This window comes from Mastomys coucha, unplaced genomic scaffold (assembly GCF_008632895.1).
Source record: "Mastomys coucha isolate ucsf_1 unplaced genomic scaffold, UCSF_Mcou_1 pScaffold22, whole genome shotgun sequence".
NCBI lineage: Eukaryota > Metazoa > Chordata > Mammalia > Rodentia > Muridae > Mastomys > Mastomys coucha.
Genome location: NW_022196905.1, coordinates 123,769,182 through 123,790,369, shown reverse-complemented (window position 1 = coordinate 123,790,369; position 21,188 = coordinate 123,769,182). Strand labels below are relative to the sequence as shown.

Here is a 21,188-nt window from a genome sequence, read left to right as displayed (position 1 = left end):
GACTTACTTTGGTGGAGAGAACCAACCCTTAAAAGTTGTCCTCTGACTGACACACATATGCCATTAACATGCACACACCCATAATATGTAAACAACACACCAATCTTGTCTGAACAGCCAAGGAACTGGTATATATGGAACATAAAGAGAGAGAGGAAAAAAAAAAGAATTTTAAAAAATTTGCTAAAAGCCGGGCGTTGGTGGAACACGCCTTTAATCCCAGCACTTGGGAGGCAGAGGCAGGTGGATTTCTGAGTTCGAGGCCAGCCTGATCTACAGAGTGAGTTCCAGGACAGCCAGGACTATACAGAGAAATCCTGTCTCAAAAAACCAAAAAAAAAAAGAAAAAGAAAAAAAAAAAAAAGAAAAGATCTCACTGTGTAACCCTGCCTGGCCTAGAATCATTATGTAAACCAAGCTGGCCTTGAACTCATAGATTTACCTGCCTCTGCTTCCTTAGTCCTGGGATTAAAGGTATGCCTAGCTTTATTAATGTCAATGTGTATTAAAGATCATTTTGATACCATTGTATACCTCTATAATCCTAAGGACTTGTGAGGCTGTGGAGGAATATGAGAAACTGAGGCCAGCCTGGGCTACTGAGGATCTGTGTCCAAAAAACCAAAAGCATCCTAGGGGCTGAAAGATGATTCAGCAGTTAAGAGTCTGAACTGTGTTCAGTTCCCAGCACCCATGATCAAGTGGCTCAACAACTGTCAGTAACTATAGCTCCAAGGAAGCTCCCTGGTCTCCTGAGGCAGTGAACTAACACCCCCTCCCCAGAAAAAAGAACCCCATGCACAAAACTTAACATAAAAATAAGGTAGGGGCTGGAGAACGGGCTCAGCGGTTAGGAGTGCCAGTGGCCACACAACAGCTTACAACTGTCTGTGGCTCCAGTCCCAGGGCATCTGGCATGACTCCCTCTTCTGGCCTTCTCAAACACCAGACATGCATATGGTTCACAGACATACATGTAGGCAAAATACCCATACACATAAAAATACATAAAATGTATACATAAAAAAATAGAAGATAAAAATAATCATGGAGTAGTGGTGCACACCTTTAATCCTAGCACTCAGGAAGCAGAGGCAGTTGGATCTCTTGAGTTTGAGGCCAGCTTGGTCTATCTACATGGCAAGTCTGATGTCAGCCAGAACTACATAGTGAGATCTGTCTCAAAAAATAAGTAAAATAATTTAAAATTTTATTTTAGGCATTCTAGCTTCAATATTGAAAATAGCCTGGAAGGAGACAGCAGCGGTAAGATGCCCATTTAACCACCACTGAAGGATTCCCAGAGGAGTGTGCAGCTGTGGCCGCCATGTGCTGAAAAATGAGATCCAGGCTATTTGGAAGCTCCTACAACTTGCTCACAGATGGAGTATGCAGTATGACACAAAGAAATGATGCAACATGACACTGAGGACTTTGACTTGAGCAGCTAGGCAGAGAAGCTGTGTTTTCTGAGCTAGGAAGGAGGATACGATCAGAAACTCAGCTTTGGACACAGGCTCACACTGCCTACAGAGAGATGATAGATAATTAAGTATAAACTTGCAGTGTAAGCTAGAGATAAATTTGGTGGTAGTCAGGATATGGGTGGTATTTTAAGAGTCAGGAGACTTATGACAGCAACAATAACCTTTGATAAATTAATGGCTATCAATCAACAACTGACATATGACTCAGCTTCAGAGATGGCAAGGGTGAACATGTGGCATAGGACTTTGGTGGCTTATGCTTCTGTTGACATGAACCACAACTGCTCGTTTCAATCATCAAACTTTCACCTTCAGATATTCTCATATGCACATTTCAGTAAAACATCACTCAAGCAACATTAAAACACTGAGTTTCCTCAAGAAATTCTAGATTTAAGTGGCTTCCCCTTTAATTAGCCCTGAAAGTCAAATGTACTTCCTATATATGTTGAAACAGAGGCTGTGGATATTTCCTCAAAACCTGTCTGCAGGGATGGGAAATGGTTCATAGGATAAAGCGTTTGCCATGTAAGCAAGGAGATCTGAGTTCAAGCCCAAGAACCTATATAAAATGCTAGACGTGGTGGCATCTATGATACCAGCCAGGGGGAGAGCCCTGGCAAACGAATACCTGAGGCTGGTTGCCTAGACAGCCTAGCCAAATCAGCATGTCCCCATACAATAAGAGACTCTGTGTCAAAATTAAGGTGGGGTTATCAAGATGGTTCAGTGGTTAAAGGTGCTTGCTACGAAGCTTGACAATCTGAGTCTGAGTTCTATTCCTGGAACCCACATACATGGTGGATGGAAAGAACTGATTACTACAAATTGTCCCTTGACCTCCAAATAATTTGGTGGTATATATATACACAAACACACATAAATAAATTTTTTTAGAAAAAAGGGAAATTGATGAAGTCACTCAACATTGAGCCCCTGCCTTCACGAGTACTGTCCTGTGTACACACACACACAGGCTGAGAAACATCTGAGAAACATTCTATGGATACATCTGAAAGTCATTCCACTCACTCATTTCTTATAGGCTTTAACTTTTTTTAAAAAATTTTGACACAGGGTCTCTCATTTTGTAGTCTAGACTGGCCTAGACCTAAGCTATGTTACCTAGGCTGTCCTTAAACTTGTGACAACCACCCTGCCCCAGCCTTCCAAGCCTGGGGATTACAGGTTTGAGCCTGGCTGAGTTTCACTCCTGAGTCAGCCATAACCATCACAAAACTGTCTTTGGACAGCACTGTTTTTTATATGCAATTGTTTCCATGGAGTTTAATGTTGGTATTATGTCTTAACTACCAAAGGAATATTTGTGTGAATACTGCATTTGCTAAAGGAATACTGCCAAAACACCTACACCTATATATTCTTATGTTAAACTGTTAAGGAAATTACTAATTAATGAAAAGAAGGCTTTGCCCTCTCCTCCTCCCCCTCTTTGTCTTCGTCCTCTTTCTTCTTCTTCTTCTTCTTCTTCTTCTTCTTCTTCTTCTTCTTCTTCTTCTTCTTCTTCTTCTTCTTCTTCTTCTCCTTCTCCTTCTCCTTCTCCTTCTCCTTCTCCTTCTCCTTCTCCTTCTCCTTCTCCTTCTCCTTCTCCTTCTTCTTCTCCTTCCCTTATCCTTCTCTTTTAAAGACAAAGGCAGTGGTGGCGCATGCCTTTAATCCCAGCACTTGGGAGGGAGAGGCAGGCGGATTTCTGAGTTCGAGGCCAGCCTGGTCTACAGAGTAAGTTCCAGGACAGCCAGGGCTACACAGAGAAACCCTGTCTCGAAAAACCAAAAAAAAACAAGACAGGACTTTGCTCTGTCACCCAGCTAGCACCAACTCATTTAGGACAGTGTTGAACTAGCAGTAATGACTTGCCTCAGTCACTCAAGTCCTAGGACCATGGACATGTCCCACACCTGTCTTTAATGTTTCCCTCTGCAGGCAGCTGGCCAGCTGGGCATGACACCACAGTCCTCAAACCCCAGCACTCTGAAGTGAAGCAGAGCACAGGTCTAAGATGAGTGCCATGAAGTGTACAAAGCTTAATTCCTTTTTAAATCATCCTCATAAAAAACAAAATTATAGTGCTAGAGGAAGAAACCCCAACAATAATTTCCTCTAGAAGGCTTGGAGACAGATTCCTGGGATTAAAAGTGTACACCACCATACCCCACCATTGAATCCAGAGTATGCTGAGCCCCAAGAATCTACCTGTCACAACTTCCCTGACCTCCAATATTTTGTGTGGGTGCTGAGGGTCTGAACTCAGTTCAAGCTTGCAGAGCAAGCATTTTGTTCACCGAGCTGTCTCCCTACTGGAATTCTCCTTGTAAAGAAAAGATATAGGTGATAAAGCAAATTGGGAAGAAAAGACCTCACCATGTAGTATTTAATGTTTGGTTTTTGAGACAGTTTCACTATGTAGCCCCTGATGGTCAGAAACTCATTATATAGACTAGGCGGGCTGCAAACTCAGACATGATATAGACTAGGCAGGCTGCAAACTCAGACATGATATAGACTAGGCGGGCTGCAAACTCAGACATGATATAGACTAGGCGGGCTGCAAACTCAGACATGATATAGACTAGGCGGGCTGCAAACTCAAGACATGATATAGACTAGGCGGGCTGCAAACTCAGACATGATATAGACTAGGAGGGCTGCAAACTCAGATATGATATAGACTAGGCGGGTTGTAAACTCAGACCGCTGCCTGCCTCTGCCTCTGCCTCCCAAGTGCTGTTATTAAAGGAGTGCATCACCCACACCTGGCAGATTTGTTTTTTAGCATTTTTCTTGAGTTTTACTATGTAGCCCCAGCTAGCCTGGTACTTGTTTATTGCTGGCCTAAAACTAATGGTAATCCTTCTAGCCTCAAATTCCTGAGTGGTGGGATTACAGACACATGCTATTATGCTGTTTAATTTATAATTTAACACTAATTAAACTAGAGAGATAAATTTTACATATGGACAAAAATTTTTCATATGGCATACTGCAGCAGCAGCAGCAGCAGCAAGAGGTGTCCTAGCAGACAAAGACAAAGAAGTGTGATCCTCCCCAAAATGCAGCCTCAGTGCCCAGACTGATGGTGAAAGATGAACAACATGGTGCCTGATGGGGCAACAAGACTGATATATATATATGTGTGTGTGTGTGTGTTGGTAGTGAGGTAGCTCAGTTGGTAAAGTGCTTGCTATACAAACATGAGGACCTACCTGGGTTTGGTTCACCAGCACTCAATCAAAAGGCAGGAGTGGTGGTGTACTCCTATAACCCCAGGACTAGTGAGGCACAATTATCCTTGGGGTTTGCTGGTTGGCTACCCAAGACTTCTTGGTCAATTCAGGCGAACGGAAAGACCCTGTCTCAAAAATTAAAGTGGACTGTGCCAGAAGAACAGCCAAGGTTGGCACTGAGGCTGAATTTTTAAAGTTACTTGCAGCCAGGTGCAGTGGTGAGCACCCTTCATTAAAAATAATGTTTGAGATATCATTTCACGTGTGTATGAGTGAATAGTCTCCAGATGCCCCACCTCCAATTTTTTTAAGATTTATTTTTTTATGTATATAAGTATACATATAGCAAACACTCATAGAGTAAATCTAGTACAAATTTTAATTTCCAGTCCAGAGGTTGGACTGTATATATATGAGTACACTGTCTTCAGACACACAGAAGAGGGCATCAGATCCCATTACAGATGGTTGTGAGCCACCATGTGGTTGCTGGGAATTGAACTCAGGACCTCTTGAAGAGCAGTCAGTGCTCTTAACCACTGAGCCATCTCTCCAGCCCCTATTTCTGAATTTTATTCCTAGCTTTCTTTATCTAATATTCTTTAAAATAATTATGTTTTGAGTTTTTGGGGTTTGGTTTTTGTTTTTGTTTCCTTCAAAACAGGGTTTCCTTGCCATCCTGGAACTTGCTCTGTAGACCTACTGGTCTACAAATTCAAAAGAGAACTGCCTGCTTCTGTAAACCAAAACCACTCAGCTTGAGCTTATTTTTATACTTTTTTTTAATGCCTCCAACACTGGGAAGCAGAAGCAGCCAAAACTGTGAGTTCAAGGCCAGCCAGGTACTAACAGTGAGCTAAGTCTCAAACAAAAAGTTGGCTCTAAGCCAGGCAGTGGTGGCGCACACCTTTAATTCCAGCACTTGGGAGGCAGAGGCAGGTGGATTTCTGAATTGGAGGCCAGCCTGGTCTACAGAGTGAGTTCCAGGACAGCCAGGGCTACACAGAGAAACCCTATCTCGAAAAACCAAAAAAAAAAAAAAAAAAAAAAAAAAAAAAAAAAAAAAAAAAAAAAAAAAAAAAAAAAAAAAAAAAAGTTGGCTCTAGTTTGTCTTCTATCATCGTCAGTCCTCTTAGAGATCTTAATTCTTTCTTGTCAGTGCAGACAAATTTAAAGAGTGAAAACAAGGGACTTTCAAGATGGATCTGCAAGTATTATATGATCGCTGGTAATGTCAACTTCCTGGAAGCTTCACCTGAGAGGATCCCTACAGCAGTACAGACTGAAAGGCTGTGGCTAAAGAAGACCGCTCACCTTTTGCTCATTTGGCCTTCTCTTTTACCAAGGAGTTGATCTGCCCTGTTGCTGCTGCTGATTCCTTCACTGATATGAGAACCAGTATTTCCAGGCTTTCCTCGTGGACTAAGGGCCAATGGCTGTCCAGGAACCTTTCAGATTTTCTGCACCAAACTGTATGTGCTCAGGCACACAGCCTTGAGGACTTGGCAACCACTGAGTTGACTGGGGAGAGATGGCTACTGTAGGTCTGCTCTGGGTGCCGAGTCACTCACTCAACCTCAAAAATGAACAAACCTGATGTGGTTAGTGGTCCATGCCCTTAGGGCCAGCACTTAGGAGGCAGCTGCAGTTCCTGCAGAGGCAGCTGGATCTCCCTGCGTTGGAGGTCAGCCTGGAACAATGAGTTCCAAAACAGCCAGGGCTATGTAGACACCTGGTCTCAAAAAACAAAACACAATTTTAAAAAGCCTGAGCAACTAACAGGTTCTCAGCCCCTGGGATGTGATTCAACTGTTACTGTTTTAATGCAAGCTGATTTAAATTCTTTAGTATATACATATGTACTGTGTAATATATATTAATCCCACTGAATCCAAAAGTCCTCCAGAGAACCCTGAATAATGCAAGTAAAAGCATCTGCCACCAATCCAGATGTCTTGAGTTTGATTTCAGGATACACATGGTAGAAGGGAACTGAGTCCAGAAAGTTGTCTTCTGACTTCCACTGGAATGCTATAGCACATGGTGCCTTCTGACCTCCATATAAAATTAAAGGGTAAGAAAATAAGTTTTTAAATAGTGAAAACAAAAGTTAGAAATGTCAAAGGAAAGAAAAAGCTCTGAAAAATGCTTTTCAAAGATTATCACCACCTTATAAATTCAAACTTAACTTTTCCAGCCAAATAAAACTACTTTGTAGTAAGAACTAGAACTAATCCTTTCATCTAAAGTTATTATACTCACACTATAAACTCTAGGAACTGGCTACTGTTCAAAGATGAGGCTGCATTACACGCTATGATATTACTTCTTCTTCTTCTTCTTCTTTTTTTTTTTTTTTTTTTTGGTTTTTCAAGACAGGGTTTCTCTGTATAGCCCTGCCTGTCCTGGAACTCACTCTGTAGACCAGGCTGCCTTCGAACTCAGAAATCCACATGCCTCTGCCTCCCAAGTGCTGGGATTAAAGGTGTGTGCCTCAACCGCCCGGCTGATATTACTTCATTTTGTATAAAATTCCGAATAAGTTGTCTCAATAGAATCCAACTGTTAATCTTTTCTCTTAATTCTATAGCACAACTTGCTAATAGTGGTTTGGGACTTATGAGGATTATTAAATTAATGCACTGCCAAGTTCAGTCATCATCCAAGAGTAGTAATGCACTTGGATAATCAGAGGCACCCTCAATTGTCAGATATAAGCTTTAACTACTGCAAGGGGTGCATGGGAAACAAGAAATGATGCAATTATGGTAGAGTCTCAAAAACGAAAAGTAAAAATTAAAAAAAACCTTTTAGCTGTTGATTAAATAGTATTTGTTAGTACAAAGTTCTGCTCTTCTGTAATTTTTGTTACACCTGCAAAATAACTATGCATGTGACTCTGTCCAGTTTTGTAATTCTGCATCTTTCTCTATATATTAAGCATTGAAATGTGATTGTCAGTTGATTAAACTACTCGAGCTTATATTTTACATGTCTGCTTTTCATTCATTATTTCAGTGAAACATTTTATAAAACCTATCAATCCACAGTGGATTGGGAATTAGTATTTGTGTGTGTATACGGTTTGTGTTCACATGGGTGGGGTACACACGTGTGCTTGAGGGGGTCAGAGGCCAACCTCAGGCTTTGCTCTTCAGACACTTGTCAACCTTGCTTTTTCATTTTTCAGACAGTCTTTCACTGGAACCCAACACTTTCTGATTATGTCAGGCTGGTTAGCCAGGGAGTCGCAACAATTGATAGTCTCTGCCTTCCCAGCTGAGATGACAAAGCTCAGCACACAGCAGCCTTTTTACATGGGTACTAGGAGTTGAATTCAAGCACTCATGTTTGCCACCTGAGCTATCAGCAGCCCTTACCCAGGCTCTAGACTGGAAATTAAAATTTGTACTAGATTTACTTTATAAGTGCTAGCCTATATGTATGTCTGTGCACCCACAAGTGTTGTCTGGTACCAGAGAGGATTGGAAGAGGGGGTGCTGGATCCCTGAGGGCTATAGTTAGAGTTGTGAGGCACCATGTGAATGCTAGGAACTGGACCTGGATCCTCTGCTCTAAACTGCCCAGGACTGGAAATTTTACAAACTTCACCACAGTTTGGGAAATACTGGGCTAGCCATAAGAAGCTACATTCGTCTTTAGATGGTCAGCAGATTAATATAGATAAAATTCTAAATAAATCTCTATTGTTTGATATTATATAACACCAAGTAACTTAAAATTTTAATATTTAAAAATTAGAAATGTGGAGTTTACAGGAGCATACTTTTAACCGTGTCAATATTTATATGTAGAATAATATGGCCTTCACAAATCAGCGAATTAACAGTCTCACAGTTTCCCTGTTTCTCCAGTTAAGTAATAAAAGCAGAACCAGGACACAGTGGTTCCTATTTAATCTAGCAGTATGTCCATAGAGATTGCTGAAGGAGAAGAGACTAACACAAAGTTATCTGAAAACCCGAACCTCTTATGTGAATATCTAGGTGCCTGTGGAGGCAGAGGTTGACATGAGGCATCTTCCTCAACCACCCCTCTAGATTTTTTTGAGATAGGGTCTTTAACTGACCCTAGAGCTCACTGACTGGCTAGACTGGCAAATCCAAGAGATCCTCCAGTCTCTACTTTCCCAGTGCTGGCATTACAGACAGGTGTCAGCCAGCCATTTCTGTGGCAAACACTTTACAAACTGAGCCACCTTCCCAATCCTCCCAAAACAAAACCTAACTATGTCAGACTACTAACAAATAACAAATCGTTTTTGGAAGTACCAGAATGTTCTGTTAAACCTAGACTCCCTAAAGTTTAAGTAGATTTTAATTCAAACAACAATTAACCATCAGGCTAAAAGATCTGAGGATGATTAGCTCATCAAGCAGCAATGAAAAATATTTTTTCTTCGGGAGTAAGAGAACACAGTAGTAGTGTTTGAGTAGCGGTTGAGTATATTCTGAGTAACTAAACAGTGGGCAGTCTACAAAGGCTTCTGCTGGGATGAGAATGCAGCTTAGCAGGCTCTTTCATGTTAGCTACCAGAGAGAGAATGTCAGAAGACTGCCACTATGAGTAAGTTTTCAGGTATGAGGGAGGAAATCAAAAGCTGGTTTGAAGGATGACTTTTCAGTGAGACCTCTGACACTCACATACCTAAACTGAGGCGTAGGGTGGAACATGTCCCTGTCACTCCCATTCTGCTTCAAAGAATACACTGTGAGTAAACATACCACTAGTTCGATGTTACACCTCCACAGGAAGTCTACTTAGCACTACAGGAGCTATGGCAGGGCTGGATATGAATGAGAATGTCCTTGTATCAAGTCTTATGCCTTAGCTTAAGCACTGCTTTGTAATCTCTCTCTCTCAGGCAAGAAGTTTATGTAGGGCCTTGCTCATACAGGCTAGCCTCAAACTCAATGTAGCAGAAGTAGGCCTTAAACTCTCATAGCAATCCTCCTGCATCAGCCTTCCTATGGTTGGGTTTACACATGTATGCAACTCAATCCAGGTATAATTCATTTTACTCACGGATTACCCCAAAACAAAATCCCAAATTTCCATTCTGCATAAAATTCCTTCTGAGCCGGGTGGTAGTGGCACACATCTTTAATCTCAGCACTCAGGAGGCAGAGGCAGGTGGCTCTCTCTGAGTTCGAGGCCAGCTTGGTCTACAGAGAGAGTTCCAGGACAGCCAGGTCTACATAGAGAAACTTTTTGTTTCCAAACACACACACACAAAATAATAAATAAATTAATTAATTAAAAATAAATAAATTTCCTTCCAGCTCCTCTGTAGAAAAATGCAGGCTATGGGGGCTGGAAAGATGGCAGTTAAGAGTGTGCACTGCTTTTGCAGGGGATCTGAGTTTGAGTCCCAGTATCCATGTCAGGTGCCTTACAACTGCCTATAATTCCACAATGAGGGTATCTGAAAAAACATTCATACTCATAAAACATGTTAAATAAATCTTAAAAAATAAAAATTAATGTTTTGGGGACACTTTCTTATCTGTAGATCATCATACAGTGAGAGAAATCTGGGAAAAGACTTTAGAGAGATGAAAGACTGTTCAACCTGGGTTTGGTGGTGTGTCTATAGTCTTAGGCATTTGGGAGGCTGGGGTGGGATCAAGGCTTGAGATGACAATTCAAGGCCAGTTTAAGAAACACAAAGTGGAATCTCATGTTTTAAAAACCACTCCACCTAAAAAGCATGTCTTGACAAGTTTAAAACAGTGACAGAAAGTACAGAGCAGATACAATCTAAAGAAACAAAAGCTCAGTAGTGAAGTTCTTGCTTGGCACGAAGCCCTGGCTGCAACTTGGTGTGGTCACCTTTCTGTTGAGCTTCTTGGAATCAGCGTGTCTGCAGTTTCTCTTGGCCTCACTTACAAATGTTTTACATCTTCCTAATTCTTTTGGGAACTCCAGATGCACGTTAGACTGCTTTTGTCTTAAACTATTGTCCCTGGTACAGTGCCTGATGATTTATTACTATTTCCAGCTCTCTAACATCTCATTCTGTTTAAATTGTTACATCTTCAAGTTCACTGGTTTATAGGTGACTCCCTCATCTGTGCTCTTTTCCATCTCTAAATGTCTTTTTTGAATAAAATATAAATTTTCTCTCCACTGTTATCCATTTCTTCTACTTTCTCAAACAAACAAACAAACAAACCATTAATTGTTTCAAGGTCTTTCTTAATTCCTACGTGTCATCTCTGAGACTGATTTTTCTCCTCATTTGAAGCACTTCCCTGGTTCTTTCTGTGCTTGGTAATTTTGAATGCTAAAACACTATTTTCTCTTTTGAGTGCTACGTTTTTGTTTTGGCACACAGTGTTAAGATTCTTGCGATCAGCCTTCAAAATTGCTTCTGTACTGAGAGGATGGGTGCAGTACAGCCTTTAATTAGGGCTGAGTTAGCCTCAGCCCCAGGGTCATACATACCCTTTCATGGCCTGCAAATACTCTGGCTAGTAGGAACAATCTATGTCCAACTCTGTGTGAGGTCCTGGATCATTCTGCCTAGGGCTTTCCTGGTGCTGAAGTAACTCCTCTCACACAGTGTAGATCAGTGCTCACCCAGACTAAGACCCACTGCCTGTTTAGAGTTCTCTCTATCTTTTACCACTAGGTAATCTACCCAAATTTTCTTCCTCCTCTCCTCCTCTAGCCAACTTTTATGTCTAGCTTCTCAACCAACTTAAGACCACCAAACTTTATTTAGAGTCCTTTAATTCATTCTGCAGCCTGCAAACTTCTACATGAACTGACACCCCGAAAGCTTAGGTTTGCTTCTTTCTCTAAGCTATCTCTGGTCAGCATTACCCAGTACCTACATACTGCTATCTTGTATGCTCACTAGTTTCTTTTTCTTTCAGTGTTGAGGACAGGACCAAGGATTGCACTGACTAGGCAGTCACTAGCACTGACTGAGCTAGTGTTCTGGGCTTGATGGCTCTGGCCCAATGAGAACTCACTACCCTCACAGCTGCTCACCGTAATACCTGAATTGTTTTTTGAGATAGTCTCACTGTAACACAGACTAGTCTCCAGTTTGAGAGGCTCTTCCTCTCTCACCCTTCCAAGTGTTGGCATTACAGGATAAGGCCACCATACCTGGCTAGTTTTCTGGTTTCTTTTCTTTCCTCTTTACTACTTATTTATAGGGAGAGGCACCTATGTGAATGTCAGAGAACAATTTGCAGGAGTCAGTTCTCCACTTTGAACATGTGAGTCCCAAGAACTGAACTTAGGTCATCAGATAGCTTTACTCCCTGAGCCATCCATCTCGCCAGCCCTGTTTGCTGCTTTCTTTTTATTTTTTATTTATTTATTTATTTATTTATTTATTTAGGATTTTTTGAGACGGGGTTTCTCTGTATAGCCCTGGCTGTCCTGGAACTCACTCTGTAGAACAGGCTGGCCTCGAACTCAGAAATCCTCCTGCCTCTGCCTCCCAAGGTCTGGGATTAAAGGCGTGCGCCACCACCGCCCAGCTTATGTTTGCTGCTTTCTTAAGGTAGCAAAGTATGATGAGTACAGTCAATCACAGGATTTAGACTCTCCTGGAAGATGGGGCCCTGAGCATGGCCATGAGGGATCCTCTTGATTATGTTGATTGGTTAACTGGAGTTTGGACCAGTCCTTGATCTATATAAAATGGGAAGAATAAGCTGAACTCAGGCATTCATTACTTTCTGATTGCAGATAAAGCACCCCTGATGCTTCAAGTTCCTGCAAACTATAAGCTAGAATAAACCCTTTCTCCCTTAAGTCACTTTTGTCAGGATGTCTTGTCACAACAACAGTTTTCCTTTTGGAAACTAACCCAGAGGCTTAAATTCAGCCCTAGTTTTTCTACTCTTGCTGGATAGAATATTGCAAGTCAAATGGCGATGCCCTCACTTCACATCTAAAGCCTTTGTCTTACTCAACCCAGTAAGCCCTCTTCGTAATGTCTGAGCAATGACTTCCCTCCTTTTTCCTGACATTTGCTCCACTTTCATGTCTGATACTGAACTCTCTCCTTCATAGTGCCTTAGTGCCTTGGATTTCTTCACTTAGCAACAACACAGAGAAGAAAAACAAACTTTAGAATGTAATCAATTAGTTTTTTAAAAATCAGATCTATCCTTTTTAATATATACATAACCAGAAAAGTGACCAGAAGTTAATTCCTTTCCAAATGTTAAGAAAGATGACCTGGTCTGGGTATTTTTATTGTTATTATTTGTTTTGACAGTTTCTTTGTGTAGTCTGGAACTCTTTTTTTTTTTTTGGTTTTTCAAGACAAGGTTTCTATGTGTAACCCTGGTTATCCTGGAACTCACTCTGTAGACCAGGCTGGCCTCGAACTCAGAAATCAGCCTGCCTCTGCCTCGCAAGTGCTAGGATTAAAGGAGTGCCCCACTACAGCCCCACTATTCTGGGGTTTTGTTTTTGATTGGTTTGTTGTTGTTGTTTTAAGTGTACATGAGTGCTCTGTCTTCAGACACAACAGAATAGGGCATTAGATCCTATTATAGATGATTGTGAACCAGAATGTGGTTGCTGGGAACTGAACTCAGGACCTCTGGAAGAGCAGCCAGTACATTCAACCTCTGAGCCATCTCTCTAACCCCTGAACCGCCCCCCTCATTCTAATGATGCACAGCCCTCCAATAAGCCTTAGTCTTTTCAACTCTTTCCTCTGTTTCCACACCCACACATAAACTCTGCCATAGCAAGGCTTGGTGGTGCATGCCTATAAATTCTAGTACTCAGGAGGCCGAGGCTGGAAGGCCACAATTTGAGGCCAGAAAGGACTACATAGTGAGACAATATTGCATGAAAGCCAATTAAAAAAAAAAAAAAAAAAAAAAAAAAAAAAAAAAAAAACTAACAAAAGCCAGACTTCCCTACCATAAACAATTCACAGGAACAGTGACTACTGCAGAGAAAGATAGAAGAGTGGTCTTAAAGTAGTATTGAAAGCTACTTTTTTCCAGGTCAGAGATTCAGAAATCATCAAATATGAAGCAATAGTCCTGGCATATAAGATTGTGTAGGGAGAAAGATGTAGATACTGAGGACAGGCCCAAAGCTGGATACGCCCAGAGGAAAAATCACTGAGCGGGATTGGGAGGCTGGGGATACAAGTCTGTCTTTCTGCTTGGTGCCTACCAATAAAGGAGAAACACACAATGAAATCAGACTTCAAAAAGCATTTTGACATAAGCTATTCTGACAAATAACTTGACAGTCAAAATGGCTGACTGAATAATGAAACCAGTCATCAACTTTTTAACCTCAGAGACAGGCTCTAAAGGATGGTATCTTTTTATATGATTTTAGAAGTGGGAAATACAAGAACAAGGTACAGAATTCAAAAGTTGTAAAATAGTATGGATGAAGTCTGAGGCATTATATAAAGTAAAATACGCTTTTCAGCTGGATGTGGGGCTCATGCCTGTAATCTCAGCACTCCAAAGGCAGGAGGGTCAGGAAAGACAGAGGCTAGCCTTGGCTGCATGAGATCTTCTTCCAAAACAAAACAAAACAAAATTTATTCACAAAAAGACAACTACTAAGTAAGCTTTGTATACTAAATATACATTTTACCTCTACTTTTTTTTTTCACTATTAAATTCTTGAAGTTTTACTTTACTAAACTTGTTAAATTTTTTTAGAAAGTCACATGTAGCCCAGGTTGGCCTTGAAATATGTAGCAAAAGATGAACTCCTGATTCTCCAACCTTTACCTCCCAAATCCAAGTAAACTCCACGTCCAGCTTAAAGTTCTATTCTCATTAATTTTGTTCTCTTCCTCCTCCTCCTCTTCCTCTTCCTCTTCCTCTTCCTCTTCCTCTTCTTCTTCTTCTTCTTCTTCTTCTTCTTCTTCTTCTTCTTCTTCTTCCCTTCTTCTTTCTTCTCCTTCTATTTGCCTTTTGAAACAGGGCATCATTCCATAGCACAGACTTGCCTCAAATATATGGCAATCCTCCTGCCTTAGCCTCTTGAGTGCTGGACTCAAGGCATGAGCTACCACACCCAGACAAAGGCTTGATTTTAGTGTTTGGCTTCTCTAGATAGGGTATCTCTGTGTAGCTCTGGCTGTCCTTGAACTCACTCTGTAGACCAGGCTAGCCTCACTCAAGAGAACCAACTGCCTCTGTCTCCTAGAGTGCTGGGATTAAAACTGTGTGCTACCACCAGCCAGCTACCAGCTACGGTCTTTTTTTTTTTTTTTTTTTTTTTTTTTTTTTTTTTTTTTTTTTTTTGGTTTTTCGAGACAGGGTTTCTCTGTGTAGCCCTGGCTGCCCTGGAACTCACTCTGTAGACCAGGCTGGCCTCGAACTCAGAAATCCACCTGCCTCTGCTCCCAAGTGCTGGGATTATAGACGTGCGCCACCACCGCCCGGCTTACCAGCTACAGTCTTAACGTTACAAAATACTATACAAAGAACATATCTTTCAATTTTGCCTCCCAGCCAGTTCCAGACCTTCCGATAATACATTCTACTCCCTCAGAGAATATCTCTATATGCTTGTGTGTCTGTTCTTAAGAAAAATAAATGCAGACTTAAGAAAAAGAACGAACACCCATGAGTATGAGAGATTACAAGGAAGGAAAAGAAGGGCTCATATCTTTTAAATAAAACAAATTACACAGAAGTATACTACTTATTAATAGTAGTGTATCTATTGTTTATGTACTTTGGTCTTTTCGTGTAATATGTCTCAGAGACTTCTGAATTAGTTCATATAGGACTACCATTCTCATTCTAAAAGCTAATTCAGCATATGATCAAATCATCATTCTCCTTGTTTTTTTATTGACAGGAATTAGGATTTGTCCAAACTTTTATGATAACCAATGCAACACTGTCTGAACACTTTTTCACCCCTACAAACATTGTACATATGCCTACAATGGATTTACTGAATCACAAAGTAGTCATTTTCTCTTTACTACACTAGTGAACAGTATTTTTCACATACAATATTTACAGGTGGCCCTTGTAAGCACTACATCTGCAGGCTAAACCATCTGTGTACATAAAAATACTCGTGGGGAAGGGGAAGTGGGGGATGGGGCTTAACTAGGCTTTAAGTAGCTATTATCCCAGCTCCTTGGAAGACTGAAGCAGGAGGATAACAAGTTTAAGGCCTATCTGGGCAACTTAGTGAGACCCTGCTTCAAAATAAAAGCTTGGCTGGCATGAATCTAACTAGAACACCTGCCTAGCACACCTAAGGCTTTAGGTTTAGTATCTGGTACCATAAAGAAATACGTACTAAACATGTATACCATCATTCCTGAAATAATATAGTGCAATAACAACTGTTTCATAGTATTTATACTCTACTAGGTAGTGAATCTATAGATGACGTAAAATACACAGAGGATACGTGTATGTTATACACAAATACTACTGTGATGTATATGAAGAACAGGAACATGGCAGATACAGCCAGAAATAACTCCAGCATACACTAAAGGACAGTTATAGGGTGTACTCTCAGAAAGCACAGTGGTGGCACACGCCTTTAATCCCAGCACTTGGGAGGCAGAGGCAGGCGGATTTTTGAGTTCGAGGCCAGCCAACTCACTCTATAGAGTGAGTTCTAGGACAGCCAGGGCTACACAGAGAAACCCTGTCTCTAAAAACTAAAAAAAAAAAAAGAAGAAAAAAGAAAAAGAAAAATGAAAAAGAAAGCACACAAATCCTAACATCACAGAGTGATGACTAGCCCAATGAAAATACACCCAAGGAAACAGAATGCAAATAAAGAACATGAAGAGCCCCAAGGTCTGTGTGTTTCTTAGTGTACTCTCCAACTGTGTGCTCACTTCTAACAGCAGTGATTCATTAATTTTGTGACTTTGAACGTAGAATTTTGGCCTGGCTCTTTCACTGAACACAACGTTTAAGAGCTGCGTATACTTTGTGAACCGTTTTTTATTTGTGTTGCTCTGTATTACCCTAGTGTAAATCCATCAAAAGTTGCTTACTATTCTTAAGGTGTGTGCACTCTTAATGGATATTATTGAAGTATTTTCATGCTGTTTAGAATTCCACCATTAATACACAGAAGCAGCTATTTTCTACACACTGTACTTAACAACTCGTACTCTTGACTTCCTCTTATGGCTGAAACTGTGGATCAGTTTATGTTAAAGCAGTATGGAACTTTCCTTTGTAGTATCTTCAAAGGTTCAATGCTTACCTACCTATTTTCCAGAATCAAGGGCTGCTGCATTTTGTTATTCTTATGGAAATTAGCCCTTTGAACATGATGCAAATATTTTCTCCTAGTCTACACTGGAATTACAACTCTGTTTAGCTTTTGCCATGTATAAGTTATCTGTTTTGTTTGGTTTTGGTTGGTTTATTTTTTGAGACACAGTATCACAATATGCTCTGGTTGTCCTGGAATTCACTACACAGACCAGCCTAGTCCCAAACCCACAGAGCTCTACCTGTCTCTGCCTCCCAAGTGCTGGGATTAAAGGAATGTACCACTACTGCCTGGCTTAATTCTTTATATTTCTGTAAAAGTCAAAGCAAGGAGAATTCTCATATATCAAAGTGGGACTATAAACTGGTACATGCCTAGAAATGTGTTTGGTAATATACACTAAAACTAAACATCCATGAACTCAGCAGTTCCACCAATTTCAACAACACACAATTAGTATTTATGTCTACTAACGATGTACAAGGTGAGTAGTCTTCCTTATTCATGCTAGCCAAAAATTCACAACCACAACTTCCATCAATAAAAAGATAACCAATGCATATTTTAAAACATAACACTGAACAACTACAAGTTCATAGACAAAATGTTAAACACAAGAAGCTAGACATTAGAGAGGATCTATTTTAAGATTCACTTTACTCAAAACTAAAAAAATGGAAAAAAACTAAGGTACAGACGGAAGCCGGAATGTGGTGACCTCTAGAAGAGGTAACACAAACTAGAAAGACAGTAGAGAATATGGAGAGCTGAAAGCAGTTCATATTTTTATCTGGTTGGTAGCTACTTTTGTGTATTCATATATAAAAACTGACTGACTGACAAAAAACAAATAGTGTCTGGAGAGAGAAGTGCACTGGCTGCTTTTCTAGAGGACCTGGGTTCAATTCCTAGCACTCACAAAGCAGCTCACAATTGTCTGTGACTCCAGTTTCAGGAGATCCAACACCCTTACATAGACACACAAGCAGGTAAAATACCAGTGCATATAAAGTAAAAGTAAAAAAATCATTAAAGAAAAGTTTCAAAAACAAAAAAGGAAAAAGAAACAATGCCTGCACATATTTTAAAAAGAAAATGAAAAGCAAAAACAAATAAATTAAAAAAACCATGCCTGGCTGTGGTAATGCACACCTTTAATCCCAGCACTCAGGAGACAGATGTAAATGGATCTCTGTGAGTTCGAGGACAGGCTAGTCTATAGACTGAGTTCCAGAACTAGGGCTATAAGGAGAAACCCTGTCTCAAAAAAAAAAGAAAGAAAGAAAAAAAGAAAACAACCTCCTGCTCCCTCCCCCCCAAAATTACTCATTTAGTCCTTGAAAATGATATTATATCTCAAAAATTTTTTTTCTTTTTCCCAAACTGGTACTCAGACTGTCAAATATAATTTCTTGAAGAACTCAGTTTTTAAAAATAAACATTTATTTTTATTTATGTGTATGTGTCTGAGCATTTGCCAAATGTGTGTGAAGGTGTGACCACTGGATCCCAAAAGAGGGAATCAGATTCCCTGGAGCTAGAATTAGAGAGTTGTGAACCACCTGATGTGGGACCTAGGAACTGAACTTAGATCTATGTTTTCTGATCAGCTATGACAGAAAAGCCAGTATGATTAAACAAGAGACCAGCACCACTGAAGTGAAACCTCTGCTTTATTAGGACAATAGCTACTGGTTAGCTGGGGCTGAGGAATCTGCTGTGGTTAACAAGAGACCAGCAAGACTGAGGCAAAATCTGGGAAGTGGAACTTCTTTAGGGTGAGTACAAAGAAGCTGTAGCACTGAGGGGATCAAGTCTTTGGGGTATTTTTCTGCATTAATGATTGATGTGGGAAGGCTCAGTCTCCTCCCAGGAGAGCCAGGATGATCTAAGAAAGCAGGCTGAGCAAGCCAGTAAGAAGCACTCCTCCATGATCTCTGCTTCTTTCTGCTTGCATTCCTGCCTCCAGATCCCTGTCCTGCCTTGACTTCTCTCAATGATGACAAGTGACTGAGATACATAAGCCAAATAAACCCTTTCCTCCCCAAGTTGCTTGTAATAAAAAAACTAGGACCCTATGTAAATTATTTTGACTTGAAAAGCTCTCTGAAATGGCCTCAGGAACCCTATATCTCACACTTTGAGAACTCTTGAAATAGAGTACTTAAGAACAAAGAACACAAGCCCAAATCTAAGAAGGAAATTACAAAAAGAATGAAGAATTGGTCATATAATTACCTGATCAAAACAAAAGTGGTTCTATAGAGCAGACTAATGATTTTCTTAATTGTACAATACTAATAATGACAATATAGAAAAAACAATTGACTATCTTATACCAATAAAAAGATTTTTGCCTGTCTCAAGAGGGGGCTAGGGGAGAAGGAAAGAAAAGCCAGACATAGTGGCACAGCATTTAATCCCAGCAGCCAAAAGGCAGAGGCAGGAAGATCTCTGTGAGTTCAAGGCCAGCCTGGTCTACATGATGAGCCCAGAAGAGTAGGGCTATGTAGATAGAGACCCTTTCAATAAACAAACAAACAAACAGATGCCAAGAATACACTTGTAATCCTAGCACTGAACTCAGAAAGCTGCCACAGAAGGATTGTGAGTTCAAGGTTAGCCTGAGCTAAACAGTAAAAGCCATCTTGAAAAGCAGAGAGGGGATAGGCTAGAGAGAAGGTTCAGCAGGTAAGAGGACTTACTGTTCTTCCAGAGGACCCAAATTTGGTTCCCAGTACCCACATTATCTGCTCATAACCACCTGTAACTCTAGCTCCATGGGACCTAATGCCCCTAACCTCCTTGGCACCCACACTCACATGCACATACCCACATGCAGACATGCACATCTACACATAATTTAAGAATTTCAAAGTTTTTTTTTTTAATTTTATCTATTTACTTTATGTATAGGAGCACACCATTGCTGTCTTCAGACACACCAGAAGAGGGCATCAGATCCGATTACAGATGGTTGTGAGTCACCATGTGGTTGCTGAAAATTGAACTCAGGACCTCTGGAAGAGCAGTCAGTGCTCTTAACTGCTGAGCCATCTCTCTAGCCCTTAAAGCTCTTTTAAAAGGGAGAATAAATCCTATAAATTGTTACTTAAATGCAAAAAAAAAAAAAAAAAACCAGAAAGTAATATGAAATATTTTCACACTAGAAGACAAAACCCCTTAATTTCAAAGGGGAATGTTGGTAATGTAAGGATTTAAATTAGTTGGATGTGACAGCATAGGCCTGCAATTCCAGCATTCAAAAGAATTTCTAGCTGGGGACCAGCAAGATGGTTAAGTGGATAGAGAGGCACATGCATATGTGCCTGACAGCTATGGTTAGATCACTGAGTCCTATTAAAGTGACGAGAGAACTGACTCCAAGAGTTGTCCTCTAACCTCTATAATCTCTCAGGAGCAACACTCAGACACATGCATACACAGACACAAGTTTGCACGTACACGTGTGCACACTCACAGAAGCAAAACTGTCATTTCAGCACCTGGGAAAAGGAAATCAGGAGGAGGAGGAAGAGGAAAAGGAAGATGAGGAAGAAGAGGAAGAACAAGCAGAAAATCAAGAGAACAAGTTTATCCTCTGCTAAAGGCCAACCTGGGCTATGTGAGATCCTATTTTTTTTTTAAGATTTATTTTACTTATTTTATGTGTATGAGTACAATGTAGCTGTACAGATGGCCTTGAGCCATCATGTGTGGCTGCTGGGAATTGAACTCAGGACCTCTGCCGTCCCAGTCCCGCTCCCTCTGGCGTAATTCACTGTAGCTGTCTTCAGATGCACCAGAAGAGGCCGTCACATCTCATTACAGGTGGTTGTGAGTCACCATGTGGTTGCTGGGATCTGAACTCAGGACCTTTGGAAGAGCAGTCAGTGCTCTTACTCGCTGAGCCATCTCACCAGCCCATGAGATCCTATTTTAAAAAGAGCTATTGGCACACACTTATATAATTCCAGCCACTTGGGAGAAGGACTGCAAATTCAAGGCCAGCCTGGGCCACAATAAATTTCAAACTAGCCTGAACAACTTACTGAGCCCACCTCAAAGTTAAAATAATGCCAGGAATGTAGTTCAGTTGTAAAGCACTTGCCTAGCATGGGTGAAGTCCTAGGTCCAACCCTCAGAACTGCAGCAGGGTGTGTGTGTGTGTGTGTGTGTGTGTGTGTGTGTGTGTGTGTGTGTGTGTGTG

At 40.8% G+C, this 21,188-nt stretch overlaps 1 protein-coding gene across 2 annotated transcripts in view; it reads right to left on the bottom strand.

Moving 5' to 3' along the window:
- The window catches only part of Vkorc1l1 (vitamin K epoxide reductase complex subunit 1 like 1), a 45,981-nt gene that overhangs the window by 6,830 nt on the left and 17,963 nt on the right, over positions 1–21,188 (bottom strand). The window lies entirely within an intron of this gene.